The 16,761-nt window shown below is 51.8% G+C and overlaps 1 pseudogene; it reads right to left on the minus strand.

Annotated features, from left to right (window-relative positions):
• Positions 1-14,532: 14,532 nt before the first annotated feature.
• LOC114701836 overlaps positions 14,533-16,761 on the minus strand; it is a 28,212-nt pseudogene continuing 25,983 nt past the window's right edge.

Raw genomic sequence — 16,761 nt, forward strand, 5'->3', positions numbered from 1 at the left:
GCTCTCCCCTGTCCTCACCACCAGGGTGAGCTCTCCTGCACTGACCTGGTGAGTCTATCCCTTGTAGCAGTGAGCAAGGGGTGGGGCCGGTTCTCCTGCTCTCATGTCCTCAGGGCCCCATCCCCCACACCCACACCAGCTCTGCTGTGCTGCCCAGCTGGTGTAGGGGCTGCTCTCCTGAGTGCTGCAGCTGATGAGGTGCAGGACCAGCTCTCCCCCTGGCCTCGGGTGTTGATGGTGTGGGTGTGGGGTGTGGGGGTGGGGGTGGGGAGTGGGGTTGGGGGGTGCAGGGGGAAGAATCTCTCCCTTGCCCACGCTGCCTCATGACAGATGAGTAGTGGGGACAGCTCCCCCACGCTCACAAACTTTGGGGCTGGCTCATCCACACCTCTGCCAACAGGATCGGCTCTATTGTGCTGTCCAGGTGAGGTGCAGGAACAGCTAGCTGGTGGTGGCCAGGGACAGCTGGGAAACTTCCTTAAAAGTGATTGGTGTGGGAGGACCCAGCCCACCGTGGACAGTACCACCCCTAGGCGGGTGGTCCTGAGGTGTTTAAGAAAGGCTGGGCCAGACCTTAAGGAACAAGCCAGGCAGCAGTGTTCTTCCATGGCCTCTGTTTGGGTTCCCGCCCCTTTCATGATAGACTGTGGCCTGTGAGGCAAATAAACTCTTTCCTCCTCACACTGCTGCTGCTTTTGATCATAGCGTCTTTCACAACAGAGAGCGAACCAAAGCAACCGTATTCCTTTCTTCTTGGGCCGCTGATGGCTGACAGCAGGCTAGGCGCTCACCGTAGTCACACGTTTGTCGAGCAGTGAAATCAGAAACGTCATGTGACACCTGATGGGTGTCCACACTTTCCCCTGGGCTGCCCCTGCCTTCCTGTTATACAGCCGGACTGGAGAACGTTTGCTGGCCATTTCAAACTGGTTGAGTGACATTTATTTTAATGGGCATCTTAAGAGATTCGATGTGATTAGCGAAAGCCATCTGTCTAGTGGAATCAGCCTAGTGACATCAGAACAGCCCGTCTAGGTCCTCAACTCTGAGATTAAGGGGGAAATCTGGGTCAGCAGGACACAGGGTAGCACAGCTGTGGGGGCCACCAGGGAGCAGATCCCTGGGCTCAGCTGAACTCTGCTGCAGTTGGGAAGCATCAGAGGACACAGTCCCAGTAACAGGAAGGAATGGAGGGAAGCAGGAGGAGAGGGAGGAGAGGAGAGGAAGTAGAGGGAAGGAAGGAATTAGCAGGAGGAAAAGGAAGGAAGGGAGGAATGAGGGAAGAAGAGGGAGGGAGGAGAGAAGAGTAAGGGAGGGAGAGAAGAGAAGGGAGGAGGGGAGAGGGAGGGAGGAGGGAGAGGGAGGGAGGGAGGGAGGGGAGAGGGAGAGAGAGAAGAGGAAGGGAGGAGGGGAGAGGGAGGGAGGGGAGAAGAAAGGAGGGAGGGAGAGGGAGGGAGGGAGAAGAGTAAGGAAGGGAGAGAAGAGGAAGGGAGGGAGAGGAGAGGAAGGGGAGGGAGGAGAGGAAGGGGGGGGAGAGAGGAAGGGGAGGGAGAGAAGAGGAAGGGGAGGGAGAGAAGAGGAAGGGAGGAGGGAGAGAGGAAGGGAGGGAGAGAAGAGGAGGGAGGAAGAGGAAGGGGGAGGGAGAAGAGGAAGGGAGGAGAAGAGGAAGGGAGGGAGAGAAGAGGAAGGGGAGGAGAGAAGAGGAAGGGGGAGGGAGAGAAGAGGAAGGGGGAGGGAGAGAAGAGGAAGGGGGAGGAGAGAAGAGGAAGGGGGAGGGAGAGAAGAGGAAGGGGGAGGGGAGAAGAGTAAGGGAGGGAGAGGAGAGGGAGGGAGGAGGGAAGAGGAAGAGAGGGAGGAGGGAAGAGGAAGGGAGCAGAGAAGAGGGAGGGAGGGAAACTAGGATTTTCTTGCCAGTCTAAAAGAGAGAACAGTTTGGAGCTGCGAGCTCCGTGTCTATCGGATGCTGGGAGCAGAACTAGGGAGCAGGTGTGTGTTTTGCTAAGAGATACTCTGCTCACTTAAACCTTCCCTTCTGAGTAGAAAACCCACACAGCCTTCCATGGAAACGTCTCAGAGTGAGAGGAGCCATTGCAGCAGAGAGCAGAGGCACTTATGGTGGGCCACAGGCCAGGCAGTGCTGACACCCATCTGGTCCCCGTGAGGCCCCGGCCAGCAGCTTGGCTCTGGGGAGCGGACCTGGAGCTGGATCTGCCACAGCCCATCGGCTCTGGAGCTGCAGACTACCTGGGGCTGTTGTGACAAAAGACCGAGACCCAGGGTGGCCTGATGTGACAGAAAAATACTCTTGGGCCACCAACTTGTTTCGTTGTAGTGACACTCCCACACGGCAGGACAGGTGGCCCCCTCCTCAGCAGACAGATGGAAGTCGACAAGAGCCGTGTCTGCCTAATCTGCTTCACCACTGTCTCCTTGTTGGTATTTCGTGCCTCACTGAGTATATACATCCAACAGATAGTTGCTGAATAAATGTCCCTCATCCATAAGTGAATAATTGCTGTTACTATTACCAATATTGCCAATACATAGGACAAATTGGACTTGCAGCTTGGTCCCAGGCAGGGTAGAAGTTTTGTGCTAGTATACTGAGCCGAGCAGTTGAGCAGAGTGCCTGGAGCACTTCCTGCATGCTTCAGACAACTTGCACAAATGTCTGGATCCGTCAAGTACTCGTGGTCTCATGGCTGGGTCCTGAGTTACAGGAGCCATGGCCAACAGCTGAGCAGGATGCATTCACCAGGCTAGCCATCATAGAAGCCTTGACCCGCAGGCAGAGGTCTTCTGCATAGGCCCCTGGAATTATCTGACAGTATCTGATAGAAAGAAAGCTCTCCTCAGTGAGAGACTCAAAGGAGCCTGTCCTGGGCTCCCCTCCCCCAGATGCGTCCTGTGAGTGGAAGCTTCCTGGGAAAGCCACGCTTGTGCTGAAGAGCCTTCAGACTGACTGATCAGTTAGAACTCCTGTGACTGTAGAGTTGGAATGTGGCAAGTCCAGAGCCAAATTATCCTGGGACATCTTTAGTCTCTTGACAGTCACTTCTGTGTCTGAGCTGACATTCCCGTGACTATCAGTGAAGCCTCAGAAATGGGCCTGGACCCATTAGTGGGCCTGGAGCTTTCCCCAACCCCCAAGCTAAGAGGCCATGAGGGGCCTGCAGCAGGGGTCTCTGCTCCCTGCTGTAACTTGCCTACCTGTAGTTACCATTGATGTATCTGGTGAATCTGCTCAGCTGTGCCTCTCTTTGGTCCTGTAACTTAAAAGGCTCATGCAACTGCTTCCAGAGGGGGTGCATCATTCTGGGGCACTTGGATCCATGTTCCTGCGGTCACTCATATTCAGATTCATAATAAGACAATTTTTATTTCCTTTGGAACAAAACTGCTTTGCATCCACAGTCACTGTACATCTTGTTCTCCGAATAAGTCTTAGCCAGGAGTGTAACCCACAAATACGTCTGGTCAATCCTTCCAGAGACTCACCAAGCCCAGGACTCCAACACACAGTCAGCAGAGATGCCTGGCACTGCTTTCTGCTCCTGGACACTGCCACCCCTGGGGCTCAGCCCTCGGATGCTCTTGCATTCCTTACCGCTGACTCCAGAGCTAGCCCGCTGGGATAGTGCGGCAGAAAGCATGGTGCCTAAGGTGGCCCCGGGGAGGGAGGGAGAGGAGCAGATCTCAGGGCTGACTGCTCTTTGGAATCTCTGGGATGTGTGGACTCAGACTAACTTATGTAAGGAGTCAAGGCCCCAGGGCCTCCCTCGGCCTCTGTTACATATTGGGTGGTTGGCCAACCAACTGCCTGGGTCAGAGTCCCCCACAGTCCTGAAGTCTCTCATAGGTGGCCAGAGTTTGTTCCATAGTCCAGAGGCGCATTTATAAATCCCTCTTTTTTTTTGCTAGCATTAGTATTTTTCTATGTATAAATTGATGAGTATAATCATCAGCAGAAATGTCAATAAAATGGTCACAAAGCAGGAGGTCTAAAGAAATCCCAACTTGTTGCAAATTTAAAAAGTGATCTGTTTCACCTGCCTGGTGAGTTCCAGGACAACCATGGCTATCCAGAGAAACCCTGTTTTGAAAAACCAAAAAAAAAAAAGAAGAAAAGAGAAAAAAAGTCATCTGTTTCAACAGATAGACTCAACATCGAATTCATCTACGTCACATTAAAAGCTGATGGAAGCAGATAGATGGGTCAGTGGGTAAGAGTAAGCTTGAGTCCCTGAGTTCAAATCCCCAGCACCCCTGTAAACCGCTGCATGTGGCTGAGCATAACTGTCGCCTGAGTGTGGGGAAGCACTGGATGGAACACAGGACACAGAGCAGAGACAGGAGGATTGCTGGGATTTGCTGGCAGCCAATCTAGCAGGTAAACTGAAAGCCGTAGGCTCAGTGAAATTCTCTCTCAAGGGGATAAGACAATAGAGCAGAGCACCCAGTAGGTCTTCATCTGTCCTCCACATGTGCGCACACAGGAGTCTGCACACACGCTCCAGGTGCGCACACTCATACACCGCACACAACACCTACATACGCCTCTCCCTCCCCTACACAAAATGGAGGGATTGTCCAGTATGCTAAAATGATCCAGAAGGAGGGTAGGTCAGGGCAGGGCAGTCCTCATTCCTGGATTCTGACCACATTCCACAGCGATGAAATCAGGCAGTGGGATGGGTGTCAGGTGGATGTGCAACCCAGAGGAACAGAGCTGAGGGCCTCCAAGAAGGGCTGCAGGCCTCTGCTCTGGTGAGTTAACAACAGTACCAGAGCAATCATGGGAAAAGAACAGCTTTTCAACAAATACAAGAGTTCTAGTTCCACAGAATTGGATCAAGATCTAAATGTAAAATTCATGATGTTACGTTTGGCTTCTAAGATAAGGCACCCGAAGCCCAAACACAGGATAGGAAGATTCGGTAAAACTGCAATTACAACTTAATCTTCAGCAACCCACAGACCGGGAGAGAAGGTTTGTAAATCATTTATCAGGGAGGAGTCTGATGCCTAGAAAAATAATACGGATGCAGAACTTGCTCAGCTCAACAATAATCAGAACTCAATTTAAAAATGGGCAAAGGAAAAAACAAATGGAGCTGAGCGTGGCTGGGTCTTGTGCGTAAAATCTCAGCACTTGGTTGGCTGAGATAGGAATGCAGGAGGCAAGCCTGGGCTACATAGATAGTTATAAGAGTAGACAGGGCTACAGAGCCAAACTCTGTCATAGGCAGGGGAGGTGGAGAAGAGGAAGAGGAGGAGAGGAGAAAGGAGAAAGGAAAAAGGAAGGAAAATAGGGAAACGTGGGCAAAGGACTCCTGTAAACATTTTTTAAAACAGTATTTGTGAGTCTTCTTCCATACTGAAAGTAAAAAAAAGATGGCCCAGCCAATTGGCATTTCAGGAGGGCCCAAATTCAGATTCAAGGGGCTGGAAAGGTGGCTCATCAATTAAGAGCACTTGTCGCTCTCCCTGAGGACCCTGATTTGATTCTTGGCACTCATATGGTGGCTCATGAGCCTCTGTAACTCCACTTCCTGGGGATGCTATGCCCTCTTCCAGTATTTGTGGGCTGCAGGCACCTGAGTGGTTTATAGACATACATGCAGGCAAATCACTCATACACATAAAATAAAAATTAATTAGTCTGTAAAAAAAAATTACTTGTTTAAGTGTGTGCATTTCTGTGGGAAGGCTGCTGCTAGACTCGCTTGCAGTAGCGTTTGTGAGGACACACACCATTTCCACACTCCTGAGGATGGAGGAGGGAGTGCCAGGACATTCGCCTTTTCCACACTGCTTGAGCACTGTGAGGAGGAGGGAGCCTTAGAACAGAGAGGCTCCTTCCTTCGCCTCTGGGGACCAGCTGACTGCAAGCTGCCCTTGGAGTGGGGCTTGGCTCTTGACCCTTGACCTTGCTGCTGGGCTGCTGTATACAGTTAAAACAGAACCAGCTGTGTCTTCACACTGCGTCTGCCGCTCACCACAGAGGAGCTCAGGCCCTAACCAAGAGAATCCAGACCTAGTTTCTGTTCACGTGGCTGAGGATGATCCTGTGTTCCCTACATTTTTCAATTTACTCTGTGTGTTCGTGTGTGTGTGTGTGTGTGTGTGTGTGTGTGTGTGTGTATTAGCACGCCACAGCAGGAGCGTTGGGGGTCAGAAGACGACTTTTTTTTTTTTTTTTTTTTTTTTTTTTTTTTTTTTTTTGGTTTTTTAAGACAGGGTTAAAGCTTCTGTGTAGCTTTGCGCCTTTCCTGGAACTCACTTGGTAGCCCAGGCTGGCCTCGAACTCACAGAGATCCACCTGCCTCTGCCTCCCGAGTGCTGGGATTAAAGGCGTGCGCCACCATCGCCTGGCTTCAGAGGACGACTTATAGGAGTTTGTTCTCTCCATCTTGTGGGTCCTGGACATTGAACTCCAGTCGTGGGGTCTTGGCAGCCTTCATTCCCACCCCCTTCCTGTAGCTGAAGTTTTCTCTGGTCCTGCCCAGCCCCACAGACCCTGCAGCCACTTATAAAATAATCACTCAGAAGCTAATATTAATTATAACTGCTTGGCCATTAGCTCAGGCCTACCACTGACTAGCCCGTACACTTAAATGAACCCATAGTTCTTATCTATGTTTAGCCACATGGCTTGGTACCTTTTCTCAGTTCTGCCTTGTCACCTTGCTTCCTCTGTGTGTGGTTGGCGACTCCTGACTCAGCCTTTCTCTTCCCAGAATTCTCCTTGTCTGCTTATCCTGCCTGTACTTCCTGCCTGGCTACTGGCCAATCAGTGTTTTATTTATCAACCATTCAGAGAAACACATCCACAGCATACGGAGCAATATCACCCATCACCCTCCTCCACCTCCTTAGTATTGATAGTGGCTTGTCCTTGGCCAATGGGCAAGTGACAATTCAGACGCCCCAGTTTTTAAAAAAGACAATGCTGTCACTGACTGGGAGCTGGCCTGAGCAACAGTCACCTACATGGCTTCTGGAGATAAACGGTGACCCGTCCAGTGGGTAGTGAAGGTCTTCACCTGCCTTAGACTGTTTTCTGATGCTGTAACAAATACCACAGGCCCAGCAGTTTATAAAGAATGAAGATTTATTTAGTTGAGGGCTCTGGGGGCTGAGAGTCCAAGGACATGGCGCCAGCATCTGCTGAGACCTTCAGGAATCCCATGACACAGGGGCTCACTTGGGAGACAGTTTCATGGGTTGCTCCGGTCTCCTGTCCTGTATTTATTGGAGGCATTAAGTCTGTCTTGGATAACCCTGATGATGCGCCCCACCCCCCATGACTGTCTACCACTTTAATTGTTCCCATGGGACCCAAATCTAAGTGCCATCAGGACATGAGCTTGGGGACACTTCAGATTACAGCGTCATCCGGGCAGACATTCTCAGGCTCAGGTGTTGCAGAGTCAGAGAATTCTCTGACTCTGCCGTCTGACCCAGGAGAAAACAGCTGGGAAGTTCAAGTGCAGCTTAACTAGCTTCAAATCCAACTGCAGGGCAGACTCAGGAGCAGCGTGGGGAGGTAGCCCCTGCTGGGGGTGATGTGGTTTCCCCTAGACCACCAGGAGTTTGCCCCGTTGAGATGACTGAAGTGAGCAGTTGACGGCTTTAGCCCCTCAGGTGGCGCTGGTCAGATGGCTGATGAGGTTCAGGTGCCTTCTGCCCAAGCCTGATAACTTAAGTTCAATGCCAGCACCCGCACGGTCTGACACCAAGTTGTCTTTTAACCTCTGCATGTGGGTGGTGGCCTGTGTGAGCGTGCCCCCTCAGAATAAATGAATAAAATGTAATAAAAAATAAAAAGCAAATGTAGCTCAGCTGCTGAAGTGTTTGCCTAGCATGTACAAGGTCCAGCACTGCATCCCCCGTGTGTTGTGGCATCCACCTGCAATCAGTACTCGAGAGGGCGAGGCTAGAAGACCAGACGTTCAGGGTCATCTTTGGTTAATTTGAAGTCAGCCTGGGCTACACGAGTCCTTGTCTAAGAAAGAAAGGAAGAAAGAAAGAAAGAAAGAAAGGAAGGAAGGAAGGAAGGAAGGAGGAAGGAGGAGAGGAAGGAAGGAAGGAAGGAGGGAGGAAGGAGGAGGAGGGAGGAAGGAAGGAAGGAAGGAAGGAAGGAAGGAAGAGAGGAAGGAAGGAAGGAAGGAAGGAAGGAAGAGAGGAAGGAAGGAAGGGAAAGGAAGGAAGGGAGGGAGGGAGGAAGGAAGGAAGGAAGGAAGGGAGGAAGGAAGGAAGGAAGGGAGGAAGGAAGGAAGGAAGGGAAAGGAAGGAAGGAAGGGAGGAAGGAAGGAAGGAAGGAAGGAAGGGAAAGGAAGGAAGGGAGGAAGGAAGAAAGGAAGAGAGGAAGGAAGGAAGAGAAGAAGGAAAGGCGCTGTTTCCTCTCTTTCTCTGGAACTCAGGCTGGCAATGGGGCAGAAGTGATGTTCCATGGCTCCCAAGGCCAAGGTCAGAACAGTTCTGGAACTTCTGTTGCCTCCCGAGATGTGTCCGTCAGGATGCTCCTGCATGGCACCGTCTGCCTTCCGAGCTGTGGAAACCCCAGTCACGGGAGGAAAGCAGGTGCTGTGTTTCACACAGGCGCTCAGCCAAACCCCAGCTTGGGTTCACCCCCTCCCCCTCGGGTGCTGAGAGTCACGGAGCCCTGCTGCGCTCCAGCCCTAGTGACCCTCACCCTTTCTGCTGGGACCCAGGGAACCTCACTGTGCCTCACCCGAAGACTGCACTCGTGACCCCCGGGACCCGTGGACTTGGTGATCTCATTCTTGTCTCTGGGAGCTAAGTTAGGCATGGCTGTTATGCCGCACAGGGAGACAGGGCACGCATTGTCAGCGGAGGGAACTCAGGGAATAGAACCTGGGTGAGCTGGGGTCCTAGTGAAGACAACGAGCTGTAGAGCCCCACTACCTGGCTTCAGCTCTGTGGCCTCAGGAAAGTGACCTAACCTCCCTGTGCCTTGGATGTGTCCCTCTGTGCAGGAAGGACAGCAGTCGCCTCCAGCTGTGGAGCCGAGGATGTCCATGCACAAACAGCTCACTGGAAGTGCAGTGAATGTTTGCTGCCATCGGTGGCCAGCACAGGCTAGCCGGGGACTGACCACAGGAGGATTTAATAATGCCACCTTCAGGGCCCTTGTACTTTTTTTTTTTTTTGGTCTCACAGGGGATAGCTGAGAAAGACAGGCTATGTTCCTCTGCTTCTCACTGACTCAGTGTTCGGAAGGTGGGACATAAAAGCCTGCTTCCCCATAGAAAGCGTTTCAGGGCTTCTGCCCAGGGGCCTGGGGGGGGGGGCGTTGGATAGAGTGCCTCAGCAGAGGGAGGGGAGTCAGGGATTGAGGAGACGGCGGGGTTGGCTTGGGTGCACATTCGTCTAGTCAATTGTATACATGTGTGCATGTACACACGCACGTACGTGTGCTTAGAGAGACGTGTGGCCCTAGGAAAACAGAGGTGAGGCCTCTGGTAGACAGCGGAGAGTCTGCACTGTAGGCTGGGTGTCGGGGTGTACACTGAGGACCACCACGCTCTGATCAAAGGCTCGTCCCAGACAGTGGGTGGGAACTTGAGTGGAGGGCACAGAACAATCTACACTGTTCTCAGGGCCCTGGCGCCCCTCAGATCACCTGCTAGGGCAGGGACCCTCTCCCATCTCCCCCAACTCCAGGGCAGGCAACAGAGGTTTGGAACCCCATGTCCCCAGCGCAGACGCATGTGTGTGTCTCAGGGTCTGTTAACTCTCTCTCTCTGTTGACTGATCTCGCGTGTCCTGGGCAGGTGAGTGGCCTCCAGCTTTCCTGGTCCCCACATGGCAACAGTTCTCTCCCGTGGCCAGGCTCCCCTCAGCAACAGAGCCTGAAGAGGCGATCCTCAGCCATATAAGACAGCCGAACCGGGGGAGGCGGTGAGCAGAGTTTTAAGAACCTTGAAATTACTTTGATGAAAACCCTACTTATGATAAACTCCTATTGCGCCGCAAATCTGTGTGAGCCATCTGCCTTTATTAAAGACTGTGATTTGATGGCTGTCCCATAAAAGACGCTTGCGGCAGCCACCGCTCCACCAGAAAGGAGATTATACGATAATCACTCTGGGCTCCCAAACGGTTAAGCCTCATTGTGCCCACCATTGCACATAGTGGGTTGGTTCTTAATAAGGGGGTGAAAGAATAACTGGATAAAGGCACTGGCAGTTATGAGGACCTAATTAAAATCTTTCCAATTTAAACCTCCCAGCTGGAGGCAGCTGGGATTTCAGGCACCACCCCTGCACGTCTGTGCCGGCTCAGTCCCTGGTTTTTGTAGATCGGAAGGGAAGGCAGCGAGGAACAGAGCAACAGCTGGCTGGCCTGTCAGCCTTGGCCCTGCAGGGGAGGCTGGCACCTGCCCCCAAGAACCCCTCCCCGAAGAGCCTCAGTGACATGATTGGCAGTTGTCACACCTGGTGGGGACCGTGAAGACCCTGGGATTGGCCTCTGACCAGGTTACAGACAACTAAGCAGCCTTGTGTCTTTGGCAACCATAGGTCTCTGTGGCAGCCTGTCCTGGGAATGCCACCACTGTTGTTGACCTTTCTGGTCATTGACCCCATGTGTGGCAGCCCTGGACTTAGAGGGCATCTTCCATTCTGGCCTAATTGAGGGTACAGTCAAGCACTATGACTCATTTCTGACTCTTGGGAATTCCTGGATGACACAACCTGCCAAGAGCACACTGCTCTGCTCTGCTTTCGTTTGGGAATTCGCTTCAGTCCTAAGGCACAGGCGCTTGGTTCGAAAGAAAAAGGTCCCCAAAGGGCACTGTTAGGTGTGACTTTGTTGGAGTGGGTGTCGTCTTGTTGGAGGAAGTGTGTCACTGTGGGGATGAGTTTTGCGTTCTCATATGCGCTCAAGTCACACCCAGTGTCTCAGTTCGCTTCCTGTTGCCTGCCGATCAAGATGTAGGACTCAGCTCCAGCTCCACGTCTGCCTGCACGCTACCATGTCATACCATGATGACGACGGACTAAACCTCTTAAAATGTAAGCCACCCCGCTAAACGTTTTCCTTTATAAGAGTTGCCGTGGTTATGGTGTCTCTTCCCAGCAATAGAAACCCTAACTAACACAGGCTCCTTCATCAGTTTTCAGCTGTGGGACTGTGGACTTGCTATGTGGGTCTGCTGCCACCCCCAGATGATTCTCCAGGAATGGGGCTCAGTGGCACAGACCTCAGACTGGATCTGCCTCAAGAACCCGGAACTCGAGGAGCATGTGTGTATCAGGGCTCTCAGTCTGTACGCAGCTTTCAAACCTTGTGGCACACTGCTTCCGGTATTTTCCCATTTAAAAAAAAATGAGTGTCATTCTCTGAGGGCTGATTTGAGTTCTGGAAAGAGCCAAGTCTGGGGACCCGGGCTGGAGGTCAACTTTGTTTGTTTTTTTTTTTTGTTTTTTTTGTTTTTCGAGACAGGGTTTCTCTATGTAGCTTTGCGTCTTTCCTGGAACTCACTTGGTAGCCCAGGCTGGCCTTGAACTCACAGAGATCCGCCTGCCTCTGCCTCCCAAGTGCTGGGATTAAAGGCGTGCGCCACCACCGCCCGGCCAGGAGGTCAACTTTGGAACGTGCATTTTTAGTGGAAACTGAGGCATGCCTTCGCAGTCATCAAACTGGTTTTCCCAGGCGACTCCCAACCTGATTTCCTGGGTCTAGTGCAGATTCCCTCGACAGAGGCAGTGTGCTTGCCAAAAGCACATTTCCAAGGGCAGTGAGATGGCTCAGTGTAGACCATCCCGGGGCAGTGAGATAGCTCAGTGTAGGCCATCCCGGGGCAGTGAGATGGCTCAATGTAGACCATCCCGGGGCAGTGAGGTGACTCAGTGTAGACCATCCCTGGGGCAGTGAGGTGGCTCAGTGTAGATCATCCCTGGGGCAGTGAGGTGGCTCAGTGTAGGCCATCCCGGGGCGGTGAGGTGGCTCAGTGTAGGCCATCCCGGGGCGGTGAGGTGGCTCAGTGTAGGCCATCCCGGGGCGGTGAGGTGGCTCAGTGTAGGCCATCCCGGGGCGGTGAGGTGGCTCAGTGGGTATAGGCCCTTGTGGCTCTGTCTGACACCCTGACTTCGAGCCCCAGCTCCTGCGTAGTGGAAGGAGATAACCCGCTCCCACAAACTGTCCTCTGCCCTCCACACACGCCCCTCCCAATAACTAAATAACTAAATAACTAAATGTGGTTTTTAAGTGTATTTCTCCAGACAGCTGGAGACAGCATCTGTCTATGTGGGAACAAATGTCTTCATGTTCTTTGCGGGCTTGCCCAGGCTCACCCTGAGAGACAAAGGGCCACCCCGTAAGGCACTTTAGCTTCAGAAAGCAGTAAGTTTGGGTGTCTGCTGATGAGCCCCACTTCCTGTTCTCTGTCTTTGGAGGGAGCTACTGCTGAACCACTAGGCCTGGCCCTGCCACATGACAAAGCAGGATTTATTTACTGGGATGAAGCATTTGCTAGATTAAAGTTGTGATTTATTTCCTAGACTCTCTCCTAAATAATGACATTCAGGTCACCTTGAGTTTCTGTGCAAACTAATTATCAGTCCACCCAAGTCCATGTCTCCCTCTGCCTTCTGAGGGGGCCTCTAGCTATTACAGTGAAATGTATTCCCCTTGCAGCCAGAGGCATATTAAGTGGAAGCAGACGCCAACAGATCTTTGCAAAATCTGGGTTTTTGGATAGGAGTCACAAAAATGGGTGCCTCTTCCTGTCATTTCTTGCTTTTCAAAGGTACATGCAATGTCTGGAACTATGGTAGCCCTTATGCAAACAAGAAACAAGCCATAAAACAGAGTCCAACTGACAAGGGTGAAGACGAAGTTGGGTCCTTGGTGACAGCATACAAGACCAGGAGACCCCATGCTGGCCTCTTCTCTCGGCATCAGACCCAGAATGACTTAGTGCACAGACTATTCCTCCATTCAGTAAACGCTAAGTGGAGCCTTGGGGCAATGGAAGCACCCCAAAGCACTCAGAGGAGGGGTGAGAAGACCCAGAGATCCATGAGGCTGGCAGATCTTGTTAAAGAATTTTGGAATTGGTGGCTCTAATATAGTGTTAGTCTCTGACTTTAAAATGCACCAAAGCAACTCTACATCTCAGTGTTGAGCTGGCCATGGTAATGATGACATCATCATCTCCACATCTCAGTGTTGAGCTAGCTGGTCTCATCTCAGGTATATGATGACATCAATCAATTCATCATCATCTCCACATCTCAGTGTTGAGCTGGCCATGGTAATGATGACATCATCATCTCCACATCTCAGTGTTGAGCTGGCCATGGTAATGAGGACACCGGCAATCCCAGCATTTGGGAAGCTGAGGCAGGAGAAACTCCAGTTTGAAGTCAGCCTGGAGTTTGTACGTGCCTCGTGTGCTGGAGTTGGGAACTGGACAGTGCTGGTCAAGGCCCCTGTCAGGGGAGTGAGGAGTCTTCCTGTTTGTTATGGGACAGCTCTGGCAAGGGGCTTCGCCTGCATTAGCTCATTCCATTGCCACAGCCACCTTGACAGCAAGGTCTTAATCTCCCTCATTCATATGTCAGAACCCCAAATTTCAGAGTGGGTGACTAATTTTTCCAAAGTCTCACAGCAGGTGGGACAGAGAGATTAGTCTCCCAGCATTCCCATTGCCCATTGCCCATTGGCTACACCCAACCCACAATTTTTAATGGACATCTATCAGTGAAGAGCTTCAGGTCACTAGGCAAGTCGATTCCCTCCCTCTTTGCCTCCTCCTCTGTCTCCTCCCTCCATCTTCCTTCCTTCGTTCTTTTCTTCCTGTAAGGTTAACTTTATAATCTTGCCTTTGCTGTGTGAATTTAGGGCGCTGCTCTGGACTGTTTAGAGAACTCATCCGTTAGGAGCTGTTGAAAGAGACAGTAATAGATGCGAAGCTATGATGATTCCACTAATCCCATGTTCACAAGGAACCCACCCAGGGCCATCTGTCTAATTCTCTTGTCAAAAAGGAGAATAGGAGTTATGATTAAGCCATTCTGAGGACAGGTACAGGATTGCCTTTCTCGTAGGCAGTGTGCAGAGACCATCCCAAGGTCAGAGTTTTGGATATGGCACAGGCGTGAATATTCTCTCCACCTGAAACACATTTTAATGAGCTTCATTTCCACCCAAAGCATCCCAAAGGCTGTGCTGTGGCCAAGTGAATGAGTCTGTAGGATGTGTGTAGGAAGGCTGAGAACACATCAGAGCTTCGCAGGTCCAAACCTGAGCCTCCTTATGTCACCCATCTCACGTGGCATCCACGAGCAAGCAGCGGCAGAGACTAGATCATGCTGTGGGTGTGGGTGACTTTGTGCCCACCAGTCACGGCCGAAGTAAGTCCTCACCCCATCAGTCCGCACAGGGTTGATCTGTAGGTAATTAACACGAGATCGTCCTGGAATAGGGTGGGTCTGATGCAGTCTGCCTGCTGCCCTGATAGAAAGGGGATGCTTGCACACACACACACACACACACACACACACACGCACACGCACACGCACACGCACACACACGATGCAGTGTAAAGGTAGAGACAGAGAGGTCGGAGAGGACAAACTAATGAGATCAAGTGAAAAAGCAACACTGTTCGAATCTCAACGTGGGATGGATGACAATGGGATTAATCCAGTTTGAGGTCCAAAAAACAGTTTCAAAGTTTGTATATGGGTAATGAATTCATTAAAGAGCTGAGAGTGGCAGAATGATGCCCCTCGCGAGCTCGAGAAATCTTCCAGGCAGTGCACTATGCATCCTATAATGATACAGTCATTCAGTTTAAACCACGGTGGCACAGGCTTGCTTATTTGTTTAGACAGCAAATACTTTTTATCAGGGGAATGGGTCTCAGGGGGTGGACCTAGGGCCTCACCGTACAGCTTGTCCACTGGCACAGCCTCCAGAACTCCGTGGCTTCATCACATCTGGAAGCTCTGGAGGGCTGGAGAAGGTCTCCGTGTGCAGGGCTTTGAGGGCATCATCTGCTCAGAACCCAGACCCACTGTGGCTGGGGCTGCCGCTGCGCTGGCTGGCTGGTGAAGTCACGCTCCCCAGAGTTTTTCTGTCATCAAGGAGCTGGTCATCCTTGGACAGCCGCTGCTCATCAGCGGCCACTTGAGGATGGCCTTGATGGTGTGCTTCAGCTCGAATGGGATGCTGGAATCCGTGGTGTCTGTGAAGATGGTGATCTTGTGTGCCGGATCATGAGAGACACATCCATTCTGGTGGCCACTTCTAGCTCCAAGCACCTGGTGGTAAAGGCTTGAAATCCTAGCACTCATGAGGCTAAGGCAGGAGCATCATGAGCCAAGAACAATTGGAACTACATGGTGAGACCCTTTATCAAAAAATAAATGAAAATGATGAATAAAGACACACATTCCAGAAGGGAAGCTGTCTCCTGGTTAGGCAGGGACAGGAGATCCCGCCGGGGGAGGAAGCCCCAGGTAGTGCCCCTAGAGGACGCTGTGAAGGGCCTTGTTGGTCTTCATGTTTATGTGGCTCAGTTTCCACTCACCTTCTCTTCTTGCTGCCATAAGGGAGGTGCTGCCTGGGCTTATGCCGCCCAGACACAGGGAGAGGAAATCTGGTAGATCTTTTGTCTGGGCCCGGGATGTGACTGTCACTATTTCTATGGCATTGAGTAGCATCCCCAGACTTCCTGGCCACTTATAACTGAGAAGATCCTCATTTGGAATAGGGTCTTTGGTTAAAATGAGATTGTACTGGATGAGGGTGGCTTCTAACACAATATGACTAGTGACCTTAAGACATGTCTTGAAGATATCTAGGGGAAGCCACCAACGGATAGAGAGAAAGGGCCCAGGGATGGCAATGACCCAGTTGGTGTGTCCACAGGGAACACAGAGGTGTGCACTGAGGCCGGCCTTGTGGAAGGAGGCTAGGGATGGGGTCTTCCCGCTCCAATTCTGCAGGGTCCAGCGTCACTGACATTTGGAATTCCGGTGTCCACTACCCAGCTTGTGATATTGTGTTCTGGCATCTGCAGGACAGGAATACACGAGTCAGGGCCAGGAACCTCTGCTTGGTGCCCCCAGCTCAAATAGGCATGTGGGGATGCCATGCTAAAAGAAGCAACCCCTGCCTCGCACTTGGAGAATGATTCTGTTCTGGCTGCGTTTTGTTAGCTGTTTGTTTGTTTTAAAACAGACTCTTCCAGCTCACCCCACAGGGACCCAGAACAGGAACCATGGCTGAAGGGTCCAAGCCAACTCAGCAGCCTCTTCCCGGGGCAGCGGAGCAAAGGGCCACAGAGCCACAACGTGGTTAGTTCCAGTGCCTGGGTGCAGAGCACAGTCCCCATGGCAGTCAATCCCCAGTCCCACCTGCTTCCCAGCCTCCACCCTTCTCACTGCAGCTCACCCCTTGTGTGGATCCCACACGAGCAGCCTCCCACCCTGGCCGGATGATCTCTCAATGTGCCGAGGAGAGGCCTCCTCTCTGGCTGCTTAGTGTCCCCTCAGAACTAGAGCGGAGGGAGATTAAGGGTTGCTAATTTGGGACCAGGACTGATGCGCTAAAAAAAGCAAGGAGGCTTTGGGATCTGCAAGCCATTTTAGAAATGCATCCCACACACAGAAAGGATGAAGTCACTGGGATTTGTCTCTCTCCTCACCTTTTCCTCTTTAAAGATCCTCCCGGCACCTTCCCTGAACTCTTCATGCCTTCACTGAGAGCCTGCCATGGAAA

The sequence above is a fragment of the Peromyscus leucopus genome, chromosome 11, assembly GCF_004664715.2.
Source record: "Peromyscus leucopus breed LL Stock chromosome 11, UCI_PerLeu_2.1, whole genome shotgun sequence".
NCBI classification, from domain to species: Eukaryota; Metazoa; Chordata; class Mammalia; order Rodentia; family Cricetidae; genus Peromyscus; species Peromyscus leucopus.